This window comes from Euprymna scolopes, chromosome 7 (assembly GCF_053919585.1).
Source record: "Euprymna scolopes isolate OS-2025 chromosome 7, ASM5391958v1, whole genome shotgun sequence".
NCBI lineage: Eukaryota > Metazoa > Mollusca > Cephalopoda > Sepiida > Sepiolidae > Euprymna > Euprymna scolopes.
The window spans coordinates 133,280,040-133,299,517 of record NC_136488.1 but is presented as its reverse complement, the minus strand read 5'-3'; the positions used below and the strand labels follow the sequence as shown (position 1 = coordinate 133,299,517).

Here is a 19,478-nt window from a genome sequence, read left to right as displayed (position 1 = left end):
TGCACTTTTCTGAGACTCCCCCTTCCCCTCTGCCACCTAACGGGGAAATATCTGGGGGACCTGTACGAGAGTGCACCTTGTAAAAATGTGTGTTTTACAATTGTTTTAAAACTTTTTTAGACGATTATCATAGATTACAGACTTCAGTATCATAATAACGGAAAAAATTTTTGAAAACATAAATTTAATGACTTTAAGAAGGGGGTTGGTTCGGTAGGTGTATCAGAATTTTTGGCCAAGTCGCCATAACAAACATTTGTTTGAATAGACACCTATACGTCTATCAGATTATAACAATATGAAAATGTAATTTAAACCCGTAAATTTGATTTCAATAAAACGAGCAAAGACCAAATTTTAATATCATAAAAGCTTTAATAGAGAAATAAACAATTTTATTTTTTTTTCCTTGGATTTCTTCACTTAACATTTCACGGAATGTCGAACAAATAACACGAGTTGAATCTTATGATATTTATTTAACTGGCAAAACATCACTTACCTGTTCCCCATGACTAAAATATGCTTTCTTTTAATCTTCCTGTATGAGAATTTATTCATATTTATGTATTATAATCCATGTATTTTTTAAATGGAAGGATTTTTCAACCACATGTCAGGATAAATCGTACCGACATCGTCCATTAAAGAAACCGGATGTTAAGATTCTCACTTTGTTATATCTACGGAAGCCTATAAGTGTAAAAAAAACACTAATTCAGAAACGTTAGTAATCTCGATATGGGATTATATTCCTTCAAATTTTCCACTTTTAAAGGTTTTCGGGGGCGCTGAAAACGGAAATAACCATTTATATATACGGCAAACGAAACTCGTAGTTTCCAAGATAAGAAATTTTAGTGGTCAGAAAGTGGGGGTCACTTTTCTATAATAATGTAACGTCAAATGGGAACCCACTTTGTGGCCACATTGGCGGTGGGCAATGAACACAATTTGGCCGTAATTCTTTAAAGACAAGTCTGAGGTATGCAAAAACTATATAAATAAAACGAAACACTAAACAGTTGCGTCGTCGTGACAGAAGTCAATATATAATAAATGAAAATACTGATATATATAAAATTTGCAATAATTGCAAAAAGAAACCAGACTTAAATTCTTAACACAGAACGTGGATGTGGGTTAGCGACAGTGTCGACCAGTTTAAAAGAATCCTTATGGATTTTCTGTCCGACTTATAAATACCAAAGGGAGATAACAGTTATCTCCCTTCAAAAGGACAATAAGTTAACTTATCGTCCTTTTTTTTTTTTTTTTTTTTTTTTTTTTACTTGTGGCGTTTTTATGCTACCATACGTGAAAACTGGTATCTTTTATTTTTGGATTTACACGGATTACAGATTAACGAGCAGAGTAAATGTAATATTTTTTTTTTAATATCTCAAAGAAATACCGGTAAAATTTTACTTTAAGGCCCGTCTCGCGTTCTTAAAGAAAAAAATATTTTTTTTTTGTAGATTTCAGTGTGCTGAAAAAGAATATGAAAACCGTTTCCGTCGGAATTTACCGTTTGCATGGTATGAACCTCGGAATGTTGGAAGTACGCACGAGCGCGCGGAAACATATGCGAGCTTTTTCAATGGCGGAATCGCGCGCGCACTTGCGTACCTGACGGCCTTTTCACAGAGCAATAGTAATGTTTGGCGGAAAATTTCAAAGTAGATGAAAAACAAGAAAAATAAAACAACTTTGCGGGAGAGGGGGATGTCGGAAAGACCCTTTATTGTGGCGGACAAATCAGTTTTTTTTTTTTTGGAGGGGGGGTTAAGTTGGAATAGCATTAATAATCTCGGAAAGACATTTTTTTTTTTTTTTTTTCAAAACAACTCTTGGTAAATATCCAGATACGCTACTACAGAACACCGACCACTCTATTTTGTTTTTTTTATAGGTAATTGAGGTCGCTGACAACGAATAACACCGACCACTCTAATTTGTTTTTTTATAGGTAATTGAGGTCACTGACAACGAATCTGATAGTCAAACTTGGGGCAAATTTACCGTTTGCATGGTATTTACCCCTGAACCCACGAACTACTTTTCACCATTTTGCAGCTTCCGTTTATGCTACGCGCATGCACGCTGTAGCATAAACGACGGCTTCACCAAGCAAACTACGTTTGGGGGGGGGGATTTTTTTTTCCAGGACATAGAATTTTCTCATTTTCAAAAATATATTATAATACTTTTTGGGTGGAAAATTTAAAATTAGCTGAAAAAGAAATAAAACAAGAAAAGGAAAGCACTCCAAGTTGGAGTGGGGGGGGGTAATTTATCTTTTTTTTTTGTTTGTTTGTTTTTTTTTACCTGGAACATAGAATTTTCAAATTTTCAAAAAGTAACGCACCGACATTTACCAATTAGAACACCATTTAACATTTTCCGAAGATTTTACTGTGTACATTGTACTTTTCTTGTTTTATTTCTTTTTCAGCTAATTTTAAATTTTCCGTAAGTAACACACCGACATTAACCAAGCAAAAGAACTGTTTAATATTTCACAAAAATTCTGTTTACAGAGGGTCGAAAAAAATTCCCATCGCACATCTGTTTCGTGCTTTATGTATCTCCAGCTAGCTTTCATTTCGGCATTCGCTATCATTTATTTTCATTGTGTTTGGTGTTGCTTTATTGAACCTATACTGTAGTTGTGAGTCAAAAGAATGATGCTAATGTTCAGGGAAAGAATATGCATACAATGGAAACAAAGCTGGAGATAATTAAGAAATATGATGATGGCACGCAGTTGAGTGCTACTGCAAATGAGTATGGCCAAAATCTGTTTATGATTGGTACCATATTAAAGCAGAGGAAAGCCATCAAAACAGCAACACATTCCACTTTCAAATAAGAGGGGCCACGTTCATAATGCGATGGAGAGATTACGTCTCATCAGCTGGAGTAAGGAAGAAAATGAAATCACTGTGGACTCCATCACTAGAATGATACTCTGCCAGAAAGCCATCACCACTTTCTGTATCACTAGATTTGCAGCAGGCACCCCTTGAGTTCAAGGTTTCATAGGGGTGGTTGGATAAATTCAAGAGATGGACTAGCATTCAGTTGGTGGTGCGACATGGGAAGGCTTCTAGCTCTAACAGTGGCTAACGCCTTCATTAAAAACGTCAATGAGTTGACTCTGCAGGGAGACTACATTCCACAGCAATTTTTAACTGTGATAAAACATAGTTATTTGGGTAAAAAAAATGCCTTGGCAGACCTATATCATGAAAGAGAAGAAGCCAATTGCTCTCTGTGGCAATGCCAATGATGATTGTAAAGTTAAGCCTATACTGGTTTATCACTGAGAAAACCGTCAAACCTTTTGGACCTACAAAGTGCTAAATAAGAAGCTTTCAGTGATGTTGAGGGTTAATGTGCCTATGTAACAAGGTAGTTTTTTGCCGAGTGGATAAACCTCATATTGTTAAAAAGATACTTGAAAGAAAAACGCAAACCTCTGAAATATCTGCTGGTGTTGGACAATACCTCTGTTCATCCTCCTGGCCTCGAAGATGATATTCTTCCAGAATATTCCTTTATCACGGTTCTTTTCCTCCCAACTAAGACCATCCATCTCCTGCAGCCAATGCACCAGCAAGTGATTTCTAATTTCAAAAAGTTGTATACAAAACATCTCTTCAAGCAATGTTTTTAAATCACTGACAAAACTAACCTCATTCTTCATGAATTTTGAAATGACCATTTTGATATTGTGATATGCCTCAGACTCATCGATCAAGCTTGGCAGGAGGTTTCGAAGCATACCTACAGGCACATACCTTTTTGAACTAATATGCATTTACACAGATTGAACACATGTACACAATTTCAATTACACATTGGCTACCTGCTCTTGTTGTGAATTCCTGTTTGTCCAACAGATAGCGTTCCCTTCTTCCTGTTTTGTTCTCTCCTATGAGCTATCTCTTTTCTCACTTGACGTCGATGTGACAACACGTTCTTTCTTGTCTGACTGTCCATGTAAGAGACATGCTTTTAAGACATGCCTCGACAGCCATGTAATTCTTTTCAAGGTAAGGATGAACTCTTGTATATACTCAATGTATGCATACTCAATGAACATTCAACACATCCAGACACAAATATGCACAAGAATATATGCGCAACGAACATTTTAACTCCATACACATGTATACAACTGAGCTCATATGTATAACAATTAACTTCATGCATGATATATATACATACACATGTGTATGTATATATATCATGCATGATATATATACATACATATGTGTATGCAAACACACTTTGTGTTGTTCAATACTTCTGTATAATCCTCGTATATATGTAAATACGTAACTCGATTCTTACATTCCCCATTTTTAATGTTATTCTTTTAAATGTCTTCTTAATTGTACTTGTAAACTTGTTTTTATTCTTGGTTGTTTATTACGCTGTCCCAACCACAAATGACGACCTTCGACCTTCAAGTAATCAACATGCAGCCTGCAGATTGGTAACTGCCGATCTCTATAACTGGTAATAATAGTAAACCCCAACGTCCATTCACTAGAATGGTGACTTCATCTGTAACAAGATTCAACCAACGCTAGAGATCAAACTCACCGTCCAACAAATTGGCGACTCCCAACAGATTTCGTTTATATTTTCTTACACGACGACAGCAAAAAGGTGAACACATCAACAAATCATTCTCACACAATGATTAAACATTCCTCTACGACCGAGTACAACTAAAACAAATAATAAAAACATCTTTTTTCTTCGACACATCAACAACTAGTTAATGACCCGATCCACATGTGTAATAATAATGGCGTCAACCGCACACACACATTTTTTTTGCAACATATACGCACAAAAAAAGATAAAAATAGATAACAACAAAACTGAATAGCATTTTTCTCAACATTCTACGTGTCACAAACTTTAACTTTTCTTTGTTGTCTATCTAAATATTATTTTTCTTTCGCCATATGTGCATTTTTTTTAAAATGTATTTTAGCTTTTTGTTTTGTCATTGAGAACGTGTGACAACAAGCCCACTAAAAACTACAAATAGCGATTGTAACACTATTTCAACCCCTGTTTTCAACATAAATATGGACGAGAACAAGTGACAAGACAACAAGCGTATACTGATTAAGACACTATGCGACTTTAAAAAAAATGCAGTAATTTAATCTCCATGCACATGAAAGGAAATAATAAATTGCCATGTGCGTCAACACATGCGACTTGTGTTGTCTCATACACAACAGTCACCTCAGCAACACTAAGTTTTTGACTTCACATCGATGTTAAAAGAAAGTCAAGCTCAGCAACATGTTGCGGCATATCAAGTCTTTACACCAACAACTTACGGCATATTAACCCTTTACAACATGTTACGGGATATCAACCCTTTCCAGCAACACCTTACAGGATATGAACCCTTTCCAACAAGCAAACTCACAGACACTTGTCCAGCACTGTAAACCCCTGAAACTCACAACGACCCCACCAACAGAAGTTACTCCAGCCAAACATGATTTAAGCTGCAAAAGTATACACTACTCATCCCTGGACATTCACAATCCAACCGATTCACTGGTTACACCAATTACCTCAACAACAGACTCCGGTGCTCAGGAAAGAACTGGAAGTGTTACTCCTGCAGAAAGAGATGACATTGAAAAATATGTGCCTCGTACAAGTTGTCTAATAGATAAATTAAGTGGATGATAATACCTTCTTAGATTCTCCAATTGCATGCAGAAAATCAAATTTTAAATAGACACAGGAGCAGATATTACTGTTATTCTGGAAAATGTGTTTAACCAGGCATATGGAGGAATTAAACACCTAGATGGGTACTACTTCCACTGCTATTGTATGGAGCAAATAAGTCATATAAAGCATTTGGAAAAAGCCACTGAATAATGATTGTTCTGGAGAAATCAGGATTTTCTCATATATCTGCATATTTACCCCAATTGAATAAGTCAATATGCAGGGAATAATCAAGTATCATGCTAAACCTGGATAATGTACGCACTCCAAAACAGAAATTAGCTTCCTAGCTGATATTATTTGTTATTAAAGAATTAAAGCAACCCGAGCAAGAATACAGCTGTTATAGATCAACAATGGTTTAGTAGAGTACAACAGCTGCATGATATAAAACTTAAACCCAATATGTGGCCATTTCTCCTTAAACACCTAAATAAGTATCTCTTTCACTGTTATTGCATGCAGCAAATAAGTCATAAAAGCATATGAATGATGATCGTTCTGAATAAATCGGCATAAGAAATTGGAATAGTCTTGTATATGTTCATATCTAACACATCTGAATAAGTCGGTGTGCCGGGAAAAATACACCCTTCTTTCAGTTGATAACATTTTGATACAGAGTCACATATGAAATGAGCATATTCCAGAGTTCATGCAGTTTCGGTGAAGATAGAATAAATCTAGTATAATGTATGCTCTCCAAAACAAATTAGCTTTCTGGCTGATATTATTTGTTATTAAGGAATGAAAGACAACCAGAGCAAGACTACAGCTGTTAGTGATCAATGGAGATTTCTATTATTAGAGATAGAGAGAAAAGAAACATGGTGTCGCCCAGGAAGAATAATTCCAAAAAAATAAATCTAGAATAAATTTCTTACATTTTTAATATTTGGAAAAAATTAAAACAAATGCATTTTGTTATAGTTTTGTATACTAAAAAGAAAAGTTTGAACAATACTAGTGATAGTATAGCAAAAGTGTTCAACACTCTAGATAGAGCAGATATGTTTAATAGTACGATATTATCTGATTGACTATTGTATATTCATTAACCCTAATCCTCGAGTGACCTCCGGGCCTTGATAAGTGGTGACTCTTATGTAAAATACAAAATACATTATTACACTTGGTAAATGGTAGATGCTGAATACGAATGTACTCAATGCCTCAGATAGAGCAGGTGTAGGTAATGATAAAGTATTGCATCTGGTGAGTAGTATTTACTAAAACCGAAAATGCTCAATACCCTATAAAGTGTATATGTTTTGAGAACTTTTAAAAGAAAGATATTACAGTTTTTAAGCCTTTTATTTTGTTGTTCATATCTGCCAACTGATGCGTGATCCAATATGAAAACGTTTATTCTTCAGAGTTAACTTCGGACTGTAAAATATTAAACTGATTCTTCATAAGATTGAAAAGTTGACTTAATTGCTGAAAAAGTGTTTACATTTTTGACAAACTAAATGATCAGCATGATGCAAATGACTTATATTCCCAGAGTGTCAGAAATCCTTAATTGCTCAGGCCTTGATATCCAGAATCAAATTCATAAGCTTTTAGTATGTACATTTCTATATACCTTTCAAGTTTTAAAAGATAAAATCTCAACTATACAAATAAAAACTCTATTAAAAGTTTAAAGCATAGGTCTTAAGAGTTTATACAGGTAATACTTGGTCATTTTAATAAAGTATAAATAAAAATAATCTACCTTCAACCTTTATTAATATTTAATTGAAATATTTTTAATAAAAGAACGGGAAAATATTAAAGCATCACATGTAAAACATAATTGAAAATACAATTAAATTTAATAGAAAAATATTTTTGGAAACCTGGCAAATTAGATGAATGACAATGCATGTTTTCCAAAGTGTTAATATGTTTAACAAATAATCACCTCCTCAAGTTTAAACAAACCTGATTAGCTGCAAATAGATTGCAATTGATGTTAAAGTCCCCTGTGTTAATATTAAATTATTTTTCATTCATTTGTTTAACTATTGTTCTTGTTAATCATGTAAGAGGCATAAAACTCTACACTAAAATACTATAGCATCTTCCAGTTATATGCACCACAGTCCTAGAATTTGTTAACGTTGTTAATACTAAGTAAAAAAGCATATCAATAGGATAAATAAATACTTGATTGGATTTCAGGTGTGATTATCAGACAGTTTTATATATATCCCAATTTATTTCTTATGTACGGCACAATCATGCTGACACACTGGTTCACGTCAGATCACCAAAGTTAAGCAACGTTGAGTTTAGCCAGTACCAGATGGGTGACCATTTCGGAAGGCTAGGCGCTGTATGTACCTACTGGGAAGGTTGGGCGTGGGGCCAGCACCCCCACCCCCAAAAAAGAACTCCTCGCTACAAAAGCATCTACAAAGTTGTAGATGCCCTATGCCTCTCCAGAGGCTCAAGGCTATGGAATTTATTTCTTACTTGTATTTCAGAGTTTAATTCAGTAAAAATATCACATGACTGCATTCATTAAATTTGACTTTATAAATTTGAAATTCTTCCTGGCTAAACGTAAGATTAGTGAAAGATCAAAACATCGATGAATACATTATATATATATATATATATATATATATATATATATATATATATATATATATATACAGTGATGATCATATTTATTGGCATGGTAAAATAAAAGTTAAATTTTGTCTAATAAATTCTAAAAAAGGGATTAAATTAAAGAAAATAACAAAGTATATTATGTATTTTTAACTGGCCTTTCCGATGCAGCAATCGGATTTTAGAAAAAATAAATAACAAAGGAACAACAAACATAATTGCAAAAAACCCTTGTTCAAAATTATTGGCACGATTTATTTAATAATCAATTGTATAGCCTTTGGCCTTGATTACCTTCCTCAGTCGCTTTTCATAGTTTACAACCAAGTTGTTGCACTCTTCAGTAGTAATTTTAGCCCACTCTTCCTGACAATAATCCTCCAATTGAATAAGATTCTTAGGCTTCCTTTGCATTACCCTCAATTTTAATGTTCTCCATAAATTTTCAATTGGATTAAGGTCTGGGCTTTGTGATGGCCACTCCAAAACATTAATATGATTGTCCTCAAGCCATCTCTTAGTCAGTTTAGCCGAATGCTTTGGGTCATTATCTTGCATGAACCACCAACGACGACCAAGTGAGAGCTCTTTAGCAGAGTCTTTCAGGTTTTCATCCAATATTTTAACATAATCTTCCTTTTTTATGCTACCTGTGACCTTAACAAGTCGCCCTGGTCCAGAGGCAGCAAAGGATCCCCAAAACATCAAACTGCCTCCACCGTGCTTCACTGTGGGTATGATGTTCTTAGGCAGGAAAGCTTCGCCAGATTTTCTGTAAATATAAGACACTTTATTATGGCCAAATAACTCTATTTTCGTTTCGTCAGTTCATAGAACACGTTTCCAGAATGCAACATCTTTACCAATATGACGTTTTGCAAAGGCTAGCCTTGCTTTCAGGTGCATAGGCTTCAATAAGGGAGTCTTTCTCGGACGACATGCTTTTAAACCAGCTCTCTTCAAAACTCTACCAACTGTATGTCGAGATACATTCACTCCAGAGGTGCTCTGTTCATCAACAATCTCCCCAACAGAGATCCTTGGGTTTTGTTTTACTTGTCGAACAATTTTCTGTTCATCTCTTGGGGAAAGAATCCTTTTTCTCCCTCTACCCTCTAAACTCATAACGTGGCCTTGCGATTTGAACTTGTTTATTATGGCTCTAACAGTGGATTTGGGAAGGTTTAGCTTCTTTGAAATCTTATCATAGCCCTCCCCATTGGTATGGCATGCTACAACAAGCTTCCTGACGTCTTCGCTGTGTTCCTTAGTTTTAACCATGGCGATTAAAAATTATAATTTAGTCACTTATAATAGTTTAAATAAATCGCTATCTAAAAATTATCTGAAAAAAATTATTCACTGAATTAGCGTTAAACAAGCATAATATGGCTATAAAAAAGTTCAGAAAGCACGTAAACCGGAAAGTGATTGATATTATACTGATACTAAAAGAAAAACAAAGCCGTGCCAATAATTTTGAACAAGGGTTTTTTGCAATTATGTTTGTTGTTCCTTTGTTATTTATTTTTTCTAAAATCCGATTGCTGCATCGGAAAGGCCAGTTAAAAATACATAATATACTTTGTTATTTTCTTTAATTTAATCCCTTTTTTAGAATTTATTAGACAAAATTTAACTTTTATTTTACCGTGCCAATAAATATGATCATCACTGTATATATATATATACTAGGGGGGTACCCGGCGTTGCCCGAGTGTTTAGAGGTGTGTGTGATCGGTCGAGGGTGGGGGGTGTTAATGAAAACCTAAGAATAAGCGAAGTAAAAAAAAACAGAAAAACGAACGTTACGTGAAAAATGGCTTAAATAACCCTGCTTCAATATTAAAATTTAAAAAATCGAAAAAAAAGACATCTCACACAACGATTCGAACCCAAAACGTTTAGATAATGACCCAACGCTCTAACCAACTGACCTAACACGACGTACATGAAATATTATCAGTTCTTCAAATATTTAAACTAAATCAGGTTATGACGTCGTCTGACGCATGCGTAGAACCGATCTTGTCATGAGAGGACGGTTTTTGCTGACCCCCCTGTAGAAAAATGCCGATTTTAGGGTGAAAAAATTAACGTTTCTGGCCAATTTTTCGATATTTGTCGGGCGAAGGATGGGTCTTTCACATGAGACCAAATTTGTGAATTTTTGTTCCATCTGTCGAAAGTTTTTAGCAGACAGACAAACATACACACATAGATACATAAATTTTCGCTTTTATATATATAGATATTTCAAATTATTTTATTTTTATTCTGTTTTATATATGTGTGTATATGCATTTATACATTCATATATGTATATATGTGCATGCATAGTTGTATTTATAACTCTGCATTAAAATTAATCAACCCTTTCTGATCTATATTTATCTGTTCTTAAAATAGATTTAGAAATACGACTTTCTACTTCAACCCTTTCCTCTCTTTCTTCCCCTTAACTATGCCTATCTCTCTCCCGTCTCCTCTCGTTTTTTAATATCCCTTCTTCCTCCCTTTTACTCTTTTCCCTCTTTACCATTTTCTCTTTTCTCCCACCACCCCTTTTCCTAATGTAACTTACTATCTATATTTTAACACCCTCCTTTTCCTTGATCCAATATTTTAAAAAAATATCATATATTTATTTACTTCTCTGTAACTTGCCAACTTTTCTTGAAGCTCCAAATTTTACTCTGATATTTATATCTATATTCATATCTCTGTTTTTAATTGGATTGCTGATACATTTTCAACAGATGCACCTCGGAGTTTTCCTGTTCTGCAATTTACCATCTTTCCAATTGGAATTTTACCATATCGTTTTTCTCCCTTTTTCCTGTCTCTTACTGTACCGTTCAAATTGAATCCCTATAAACTGTAAAATTACCTTTTATGCAAATATGATAAACTTCATATTATTTGTTTCTTCTAATGAAAAATTTATTGTATATTTTACGAATCTCTTCCCTCTGATGAGAAGACATACATTCTTTGAAACTCCATGAAATAAGTTTTTTTTTCTTGTTTTATTTGTACTCCTTGTCGAATAATTAAAATTTTGTGTACCTTCCTTACAGGTTTAAAAGCTTTTTGAAAATTTGAAAAAAAATTTTTTCAACTTCAAAATTTTTATTATAAGACACTGATAAAATTCAGATGAAAAATCCTGATAGATATTACTTAAAGTAATACTTTCAAGGAGATCCTAGACAAAAAGGAAAAACTCAATATTTAAGAATAGAGCAATAGATAAGTTTCGTGGTTCAATGTTAAATTCTGAAAAAAAAAAAACATATAGAGACATGCATTCGATTTAAGAATTTATTTTTTGACAAAGGAATATATAGAATGGGTTATTTTAATTTCCTTAATTTTTGCTAACTGCATTTCATTTCCTCTGATGATATGAGCCGTTGTAGAAAATCCATGGATTAAGGAAATTAAAATCACCCCTTCTATATATTCCTTTGTCAAACAATAAATTCTTAAATCGAATATATGTCTCTATATGTTGTTTTTTTCAGAATTTAAAATTGAACCACGAAACTTATACTTTTTCTCTATCTTTTTTGGTAGTATCCTCAAAGTGACAACTTACATCACTTATACTATAAAATCATTCACATGAAAAAGATGTGTTCTATCAATAGGGACATGTATAACTAAACTTAAAGATAAGCAACACACTTTGCACGCTTAAAACCATACATAAATGTGCATATTTAATTACACAGGAAACAACTGACATAATGTAGACGAATAAAGTTCTTTACTTGTTATGTAAATTTTACTTCAGTTAGTTTGAACACATAAAACCTGAAGCTAACATTTAATTTCATTAAGATTTAAATTTATATCTTTTAAGAATAGACGTTGTTCCTTTTGTGGTTACTATCTGTATTTCTCTACAACTTGGTTTCCAAAGAATACGGTTTAAGTATTTAAGATATTTTTTCATTGGGACAGCTGTTCCTACAAAAACCAGTATAATTTTTATATCTTTCAGAGATCATGTCGTTTTGAATTCATTCTTGAGATGTTTTCTTATCTTCCTCTATATGTGTTCGCATATGTCTGGCTAGATTTGTTTTCTGAGAACAAGAATATCCACATACTTTACAAGAATATGGCTTTTCGCCAGTATGTGTTCGGATATGTCTGACTAAATGTGATTGCATTAAGAAAGAATGCCCACATACTTTACAAGAAAATGGTTTTTCTCCTCTATGTGTTCGCATATGTATGACTAAATTTGATTGCGCAGAACAAGAATGTCCACATACATTACAAGAATATGGTTTTTCTCCTGTATGCGTTCGCATATGTTTGACAAAATTTGATTTCTCAGAACAAGAATATTTGCATATTTTACAAGAATATGGCTTTTCTCCTGTATGTGTTCGTATATGCCTGAGCAAAATTGATTTATGAGAACAAGAATATCCACATACTTCACAAGAATATGGCTTCTCACCAGTGTGTGTTTGAATATGTGTCGCAAGGTTGCATTTATATGAGCAAGAATAACTGCATAGTTCACATTTATATGGATTGTCATTTGTGTGTTTTTTCATGTGTTGTGCCAAAGTAGATTTAAAAGGAAAAGAAGCACCACACACTTCACAAGTATATGGCTTTTCTTTAGTATGTTTTTCCATCACTTTGTTTTGTTTGTCGTTTCTAGGAAATGATGAGTACCAGTTGTCATGAGAAGTTATATTTCCAACTTAAAGGTTGAAGCTGTTATTACAACTTAAAATTCATGAATAACTTCTTTGCTATGTACAAACACAATAAGATGTATTTCATAACTTGATTTTTCTTTCATATTCTATATAAGAAAATGATTATCCAAATTCATTAAACATTTTAATGCAGGAACATCTGAAAATAAAAACAAATTAAATTTAAATATAATACATTTTTATTAGTTCATCCTTATTATTGCAGTTAACTCACAACCTCTTGTTAAAATTCACTCTAATCTCACATTAAAGATATTAGAAAATGATTTATAGCTTTCTACAGGAGACATAGACTTGTGTATAAAAGCTTTCGTTAAGACATATTCAAGTGTGAATTCTACTTAGATGCTTAGTGGAGAAATGAGAAACATTAATCACTACTATTTTTACTTTGGGAGCGATAGTTTTTATTTTTTGTAATAAGATTAATGATATATTTTTTATTTCTTGGATTTATTTGTATATCATTTCAGATGATGCATGTTTTTACTAATTGAAGATTTGTGTAACTATGTTTTTGTGGCTAACATACGCTGAAGTCAGAATATCTGCACAGAATCTATACATCATTATGAGTGAAAATTTAATAAGTCAATTTTCTGATTGCCCTACATTACTATATATACTTCGGGACAAGATCAAAGTGTAGTATCTGTTCTTCAGATGCTGCACTTCTATTTCTTGTTCTCTTTCGGTGGAGGAGAAATCCTTCACGACTGAGACAATTTTTATTTTTGTACCTTTTCTCCACATTAAAAAACGACCCTGGTGTCTAACTCTGTCCCGTGGGGAGGCATAGTAAATAGGTACATTACTATATAGTTTGATATCCAGCATACTATAACGTGTTTGGTAAGTCTTGTGGAGTTTAGCTAAACATTTTGATTATTAGAGCATCATCGAAATTTCTATTTGAAAGAATCTGCCATTTTCTATTTGTAATCTATAGTAAGACAAAGAGAAATCTGCAAGAATCAGTGCTGAATAATGTAATGCTTTTGTTACATTCATTCGGAGCATAATAAACTTATTCAAGCTACAAACTTTATATGCCAGATGCGTTGCTATTTTCCTTATGAAAATGACCTATGAATCGTATAATAGAATGGAAATATGTACTAGTTTTTTTTTTGGAAGAGAAATTTTTAATGATTGTAATTTATTTTCTGCATTTATTAATAAAACATAGAACCATGATTAATACATAACTAGCTGGACCCGTGAAAATTTCACGTTTTCTTTTCTTTTTTTTCACATACACATTATCCCATCGATCGATCTATCTATCTATCTCTCTCTCTCTCTGTCTCTCTGTCTCTCTCTCTCTCTCTCTCTCTGCCTTGAGCGTGTGTACAGAAAAGGGCCGAACTTGAAAAAAAAAGCCAAACAGAAACTCTGATGGCCAAACTACTTTTTCTCCCCCATCTATCTCCCCCCTCTCTCTCTCTCTCCCCCTCTCACTCCTCTATCTCCCCCCTCTCTCCCCCTCTCTCTTTATCCTCTTGGTTTTGTTTATATCTAACAGCAATCAGTCGTAGTTGCGAGAATATTTTTAATTAACGAAAACTGCGTTTCTCTCTCTCTCCCCTTCTCTCTCTCTCACACACTCTGTGTGTCTATCTATCTATCTATCTATCTATCTATCGCTTCCTCTCTCTCTCTCTCAAACAAATGTAAAGAAAAATAAACAATGAAAAAAAAACAAATAAATGTTCATAATCTTTTTTATATATATATTTATGAATGCATCATTCATATTTGACAATATTATCACCCATGTTGACCATAAAACAACCTTCTTTACTCAACTGAAAAAGGTCATTTCCTATCATCCTCACACAGCACTACTGACGAAAGATTTTCTAGAACTTTTATAGGTTTTCGGGTATGCTGACACCGAAAAATGTCTTTCAGAATAAACACCCCCAACCTCCCCATGTTAAGAACAGTTTCTGGAATAGACGCTTCCAACCTTGTCTGCATACACGAAAACCTATAAAAGTTGACATTTCAAATGTGAACGGTAAGTTTTCGATTTTGTTGGTGCATGCGCAATTAAAAAAAAAAAGAAAATGGTGGACGTTTTGGAAATTGACCCCTACTTTAAATTCCACAATTTACACTTTTGATTTTTATTTTTTTACATTGATCTTATCGATTATAGACTTAACTTTCAGATTAAAAAATAAATTTAAAAGAAAAAAAATTTTATGACTTTTATCGTCAGGTAGCAGTTTTCAATTATAACATTCTACTAAATTGAACACGGATTTTGTAATTATCAAAGAGAAATATATTGCAACACTCTTATGCGACTGATGTTTATTCCTGTGTAAAAAAGTGGTGGGTGGGGTAAGTTTTTACTTTCTTTGCAACTCGATGACAACTTTTACAGGTTTTCAAGTATGCTGTAAATGGATGGGTTATGAGTAAAAACATCTGACAATTCAACGAGTCTAACTTTTAGCATTTGAGACAAATAATATTTTTTACATTAACATGGTTAGTCATAAATTTTGTCCTATGCTAAAATAGAAGATTACCAATGGGACATTTATATTCGGGGCAGACAAGTATTTTTTTTAAATTCATAACACATAATTATTACGAAAGGCAAGAAATAATTTATTAAAATAAAAACAAATATTTTCTTATGGTTGGGATTCTTTCAAACCAGTCGACATGGATAAAATAGATCGGGTAGATGAGAGAGAGGTGGTAAGGGAATTCATGAAAGTTCCCTTCCTAACCACCCTCTTGTTTTAGACAGGAATAAACACCGGTCACATAAGAGTTGCAAGATTTTTCTATGACTGCGATAAAGTACATGTGCAATTTAGTAGAATGTTATAAGTAAAAACTGATCGCCAATGATATAAGTAATGAAAAAATTTTTTTTCAAATTTTTTTTTTAATCTGAAAGTTTGTAATCAATGAGATTAACGCAGAAAGAAAAAAAAAAGTGTAAATTGTGGAATTTAGAAGTGGGGGTCAATTTCCTAAACGCCTCCTCCCCCATTAAAATGGAACAAAATTTAAATTTCCGTTCCATTTTCAAAACAACCCAAAAATAGACCGCTCTTGACAAGTTTTACCCCAATTTCCTTTCAACAGTTCAAAGACTTTCAAAAAACGTTATAGAATTTTGAAGAGTAAAGATAAGAGGGGCGTGCAATAAGTAATGTGCCTGACCCACTTCCAGTTGTCTGATCTAGTTGAAATTTTGCATGTGCAATGATTTATATCTCTATGGGTTATGTGGCAAATGACAGCTTTGAACTAATTGTGGTTTCTGTTTTACAGGTGTTTGAATTGAGTCAGGTGTGAAATGGAGCCTGTTGAATGTCGTGCAGTGATCCAGTTTTTGTATTTGAAAGGACGCACACCACAGGAAACTTTTAATGAAATGAAAGAAACTTATGGTGATAATGCCCCATCATATGACCTTGTAAAACGCTGGCATCGTGAATTCAAACATGGTCAGAAGTCTGTGGAAACAGCTCCCAGACCTGGTCGCCCCCCTTCTACCATTGATGAGGCATCTGTCCGTAAAGTTGAGGCTGCCATTTTGGAAGATCGGCACATTACTATTCACCAAATAGCCCAAGATGTCAAGATTAGTACAGGGTCTGTGGAAACTATCATTCATAACCATTTACATATGCATAAAGTGTCTGTCAGATGAATTCCCAGGTTGCTCACACCATTCCAGAAGCGAGAATACATCGAGTGCTTGAGGATGAATTTGGAGATGTGCCAAGAAGATGCGTCAAAGTTTTTCAAAAGACTGATTGCACAGGATGAAACTTGGGTCCATCACTATGATCCAGAGACCAAAGCCCAGTCAATGCAGTGGAAGCACTTGGACTCACCACCTCCAAAGAAGACAAGGGTGCAGCCCTCCGCTGGCAAGGTCATGCTAAAAGTCTTCTGGGACCAGGACGGAGTAGTGATGACAGATTTCCTGGCAAAGGGTACCACAATTACAGGAGCCTATTATGCTTCACTTTTTAGGAAATTAAGGGAAGCTATCAAAATCAAGAGGCGGGGCAAGATCAGCAAAGGTACCCTCCTCTTGCAGGACAACGCTCTGGTCCACAACTCGCATGTCGCCAGATCAGAAGCACAGGCGTGTGGTTATGAAATCCTCCCCCATCCTCCCTACTCCTCTCCTGATCTTGTACCCTTTCTTTCACCTCTTCCCAGCCATAAAGTTATTTTTGAAAGGAAAGCGTTTCCCAGATGATGCAACCTTGATTTCTGAAGTCACGTCGTGGTTGGAGAACTAACCTGGTGTGTTCTACAAAAACGGTCTCCAGAGCTGCATCAAACGATGGGAGAAATGCATAACTCTGGGTGGTTCCTATATAGAGAAAAACTAATAACTGTGCCAAATTTTGTTGCTCTACTGCTATGGGAAGTGGGTCAGGGGCATTTCTTATTGCACGCCCCTCATACACAATCGTTTTAATACATTATATGAAAATAATGTATGACATCTTTAAAATGAGGCGGTTCATAAAGATGAATGGAATTTTGAAGCCTTTAACTTTTCCAGCCCTAGCAACATAGCTAAAAATATGACACAGCCAATATTTCAGCCTGAAATATCGATCGTGTCATCTTTTTTTTTTTTTAATACGTTATCAAATAATTTTAATATGTTATCAAATAATTTCGCTAACTGTTTATTAACTTTTTAGCTAATTATTGCTTAATTGGGTCAAGGTCCAAAGGGTTAAACTGATGCAATGCATAGGATGTACATTTTTGTTTAAGTAAAAGTTTGAAAAGGGTAAATTATTATGTTCAGTCATTTATTCCTTTTCTAAACCAAAAGAAAAATATTTATTCTCGTACGTGCTCCTGTCATATTAAATAACTTTTTGGTACTAGTGCACTTATTGATCCATGCTGAAATAATAAAGTTATTATTTCGAAAGCCATTCTTAACATGGGGAGGGGGGTGTTTTGTACCTATTTCGTACTTCCACCTAACAATTTAATTAAAACACTGTTTTTAAAACTGATATCATAAAACTGTAATTAAACTTGAAAAAACTATTTAAAAATAGCGCAAACCAATAAGTGCAAAGTGCACTAGCACCAACTATTTTGGTGCTTATTCAAACTGGCTGTCATAGTTGCGATTAAAAGTAATAGTATTGAACATAAAGCTTCAATACAGTTCAGTAGCAAAATCGTAAATTTTGATTTTTCTTAGAAAAAAACTACTCGATTGATTTATGTAAATTTTGGAACATAACATTTTTGTTCTGCAATGAGTACGTACATCATACAAACTGTCGGAATTAGCAGAGCGACGAGTGGGGGGGGGGAGAAAAGACGGTTTAAGTCTTGCAACGAAATGTCGACGTTGCTTACAAGCAGTCTTTCCTTGTAAAAGTAATAACTGGGTAACGATGGTCGAAGTATAATTTGTCTAAAAGACAGCAACAACAACAGTAGAGCGGCCACCCCTTTTTATCTACCCCAACTCTCAGTCAACGAGATTCATTCACGCGTGACTGGAATGTCTATTTCACTTGTAAAGAATAGGCACTCAGGTTCTTTGATTAACGGACCACCGGCCGTGTTGGTCACAGCTACCAGCACTAATTTCTTCCCCACCGACCTACCTACTGAGCAAGTCAACCAATTCAAAATTCTCACAAAACTTTTCTGTATTTTCTTTACTTTTAATTGCCGCCATAAGTCAAGCAGTCAAGCACAAAAGCACCCTTTTTCTTCGATATTTAAAAAACAATATCAACAATATTTGAAATGTACGACTAAATATAAACATGTACTCTAACATATAGTTACATCTTATAACGTAGTTCAAACTAATAATAATAATAACTTACCTATATTAATCATAGCTTTTCGAGTGTTTAAAATTCAGCCATTTTATTTGTTGTTTTTTTTTTTTTTTCTTATAAAAAGTTTGTGGCGTGTACAGTGTGTGTGTATGTTATCGGACTGAAAAATTACTGTTCTCTCATTGGATTATAATGTTTGCTTAACCCCCCCCCCTCTTTTCTCCCCCCCCCCCTATATATTTGTATAAAAAATTATTGTTATCATTATTTAGTTCTGGGATTGAGTCATATTGAAAAAAGTTCGGTAATCATTATTACCAACATAAGAGTATTGGGAAGATTATTGATATTTCAGCTGAATGAACACCTAACCGGTGAATAACATAAAAAAGTACCTTATGAATAATGTTTACATAATGGTTTCAGCAGATATACATTTTAGGATGCAGATAATCTCTCTTGCAAGACGAAAAAGGAACAAACCGCCTACATAAACGTAAATTAGTTTCGTTTTCTTCGTAGA

The 19,478-nt window shown here is 34.0% G+C and overlaps 1 long non-coding RNA gene across 1 annotated transcript; it reads right to left on the bottom strand.

Moving 5' to 3' along the window:
- Window positions 1-12,084: 12,084 nt before the first annotated feature.
- Window positions 12,085-19,148, bottom strand: LOC145279953 (uncharacterized). Its single transcript, XR_013868494.1, has 2 exons — window positions 19,001-19,148; window positions 12,085-13,272 (listed from the first exon to the last, which is right to left on the bottom strand). It is a non-coding gene; the product is annotated as an uncharacterized LOC145279953 (long non-coding RNA).
- Window positions 19,149-19,478: the final 330 nt, after the last annotated feature.